The 3,284-nt window shown below is 32.6% G+C and overlaps 1 pseudogene; it reads right to left on the bottom strand.

Moving 5' to 3' along the window:
* LOC103587203 overlaps positions 1 to 390 on the bottom strand; it is a 4,029-nt pseudogene extending 3,639 nt beyond the window's left edge.
* Between the last annotated feature and the right edge of the window lie 2,894 nt (positions 391 to 3,284).

Genomic DNA, 3,284 nt, shown 5'->3' with positions numbered 1-3,284 from the left:
ACAGTACTGTACACAATACCCTTTCATCTCATTTTTTCCCTTTTGGCTTGGTGTGACCAAACTCTTTGTTGAATGTGATTACTGTGCAGTGCTCCTGGATCTCTTTGAATTTTGCTGTTATCTCTATAACTTGGCAGCCTCAACAATTTCCTTACTTCACTTTCCATCAAGCTATTTCTTTTTCTTTTTTTTTTTTTAAAGGCAAGGTCCTATATTTACAATAGTATCTCTTCATTAGGAATTTAATGTTTACTGTTTTTGTTTAATGTTTTGTTTACTCACAGTTCTGTAATTCATACTGGGTTTGGTCAAGCGGTTATTCTGGTCTCACCCGGGGTCACTGATGTGGCTACAGTCAGCTGACAGCTTCAGTGGGGCTGGATAATTCATGATGGCCTCAGTCACCCATCTGCTAGTTGGCTGGAGCTGTCCACTTTGGTTTTCTCTGTAGCCTCTTATTCTCCAGTGACTAGATGAGACTTTTTTATGTAATGGTAGAGTCTTTTCAAGAGAGCAAAAGTTTTTGCTACAAGTCCAACCATCACTTTCATTCCTTTTTTAAAAACAGCTTTATTGAGATATAATTGATATATAATAAACTGTACATATTCAAAGTTACAATTTGATAAGTTTTAGAACTGTTGCTACAATTAAGATAGTAATTAGATCCATCACTCCATAAGTTTATCTGTACCCTTTTATAATTTCTTTACTCTTGTAATTTCTCCCTCATGCCATGAGACTCACCCTCCTTCACCAACAACTGATCTGCTTTCTGTTAAAACAGATTAGTTTGTATTTTCTATACTTTTACATAAATTGAATCATACAGTATCTACTCACAATATCTACTCTTTTTTTTTTTTCTGGTTTCTCTCAGCATAATTATTTTGAGATTCATCCATGTTGTCATGAATCACTAGCTCATTCTAACTAGTAGTTGGTTTTACAGACCACAGTTGGTTTATTCATTAATTTGTTGATAGACATTTGACTTGTTTCCAGTTTTTGGCTTTTACACACAAAACTCCTATGAACATTGATGTACAAATCTTTGTATTTCCTTTTCTCTTGGGTAAATACCCAAGATTAGAATGGCTAGAATATCAGGTAGAAGTATATTTAACTTTTTAATGAAGTATCAAATTTTTTCCCAAGTAGTTATACCATTTTACATTTCTACCAGCAGTGTATGAGAGTTCCTATTGCTCTGTATCTTTGCTGGTATATGCCTTTTTAATTTTAACCATTCTAATAGGTTTATAGTAGTATCTCATTATAGTTTTAATTTGTATTTCCCTAATGACTAATGATATTGAATATCTTTTCATTTGTTTGCTATGGGTATGTCTTTTTTGGTAAAGTGTCCATTCAAATCTTTTGCCCATTAATTAAAAATTGGATTCTTTGTTTATTCTTAAGTTTTTTTCTATTATTGAGTTTTGAAAGTTCTTAATTTATTTTGGATATAAGTCTTCTATTATGTGTATGCTTTACAAAGATTTTCTCCTACTGTGTGGCTTGTTTTTTCATTCTCTTAACACTATGTTTTGAATAAATGAAGTACTTAATTTTGATGAAGTCCAGTTCATCATTTTGTTCTTTTATGAGTCATACCTTCTTTCCATGTTTTCTTCTAAAAGTTTTATAATTTTATCTTTTACATTTAGGTCTGTGATACATTTGGGTTAATTTTTTGTATGTGCTACAAGGTATGGGTCCAAGTTTATCTTTTGCATCTATTTGTTCCACTACAATTTGTTGAAAATGTTATCCCTTCTATGCTGCATATCCTTTGTACCTTTTGTCAAAAATCAGTTGTCCACCCATGTGTGGTTTTATTTTCGTTGTCTCTATTCTGTTTCATGATCAATTATTTTGATTACTGTAGATTTATATTTTTATAAATTATAGTGTTCTTCAACTGTGTTCTTTTTCAGAATTGCTTTTGCTATTGCAGATTGTTGTATTTCCATATTAATTATAGGTTCACCTTGTCAATTTATACAAAAATGCCTGCTGAGATTTTGATTGAGATTAAATTGAATCTGTTGGGATCAAGATCCTGAAGCATTTCTTCAAAGATTTGTGGCAGGAAATGAAAATGGCTTTACTAGTATGATCCTGAAAATAAAGCACAATCAAAGGCATGGCTACCAAGGGATGGAAGTGGTCCAGTCAAACCAAAAGCAGACTGGTCAAAAGCAAAGGTTATGGCAGCAATTTTGGGAGATGCTCAAGGCATGTTCCTTGCTTATTTTTTGGAGGGCCAAAGAACAATAACATGTGCTTATTATGAGTGTTTTGAGAGAGTTAGCTAAAGTGTTAGTAGAAAAACGCCTGGGAAAGCTTCATGAGATGGTCTTTCTGCACTATGACAATGCTTCTGCTCATTCCTTTCATCAAACAAGGACAATTTTGTAAGAGTTTCTATAGGAACTCATTAGACATCCACATTACAGTCCTGATTTGACTATTTCTGACTTTTTTTTTTGTTTTATAATCTTAAAATAAAACTTTTAAAGCGTACCCATTTTTCTTCCATTAATAATGTAAAAAAGACTGCACTAACATGGTTAAATTCTCAAGACCCTCAGTTCTTTAAGGATGGACTTACATGGCTGTTATGGCTTACAAAAGTGTCTTGAAGTTGATGGAGCTTATGTTGAGAAATGAAGTTTATATGTTTTATCTTTTAATTCCATTTTTTTCATGAACTTTTTGAAGTCCCCTTGTATATTAGGCCACATGAAGATGTCCCACAATTCACTGATTCTTTCTGTTTTATTTTGTTCTTTTTTGTGTGTTTTATTGTGGATAATTTTTATTGCTGTGCTTTTATGTTCGGTACTCTTTTTTCTACACTGTCTAACCTGCCATTAATCCTATCCAGTGTATTTTTCATCACAGATGGTTTAGTTTTTATCTCTGAAATTCTGTTTGTGTCTTCTGTATTTCCTAACCTTTGAACAGATGGAATGTGATAACTGTTTTAATGCCTTTTTTGCTAATTTTAACATCTGATGGAGTTCTGGATTGTTTTGATAGGTTGGTTTTCCTCCTCATTATGTTTTGTGTTTTCCTGACTCTCTGCATGTGTGATAATCTTTAATTGGATACCAATCATTGTGGTTTTACTTTGTTGCGTGCTGGATATTTTTATGGTCTTGTAAATCTACTCTCTGCATGTGTGATAATCTTTAATTGGATACCAATCATGTAAGATACCAATCATTGTGGTTTTACTTTGTTGCGTGCTGGATATTTTTATGGTCTTGTAAATC

The sequence above is a fragment of the Galeopterus variegatus genome, unplaced genomic scaffold, assembly GCF_000696425.1.
Source record: "Galeopterus variegatus unplaced genomic scaffold, G_variegatus-3.0.2 Scaffold427, whole genome shotgun sequence".
NCBI lineage: Eukaryota > Metazoa > Chordata > Mammalia > Dermoptera > Cynocephalidae > Galeopterus > Galeopterus variegatus.
This window is presented reverse-complemented; position numbering and strand designations above follow the sequence as displayed.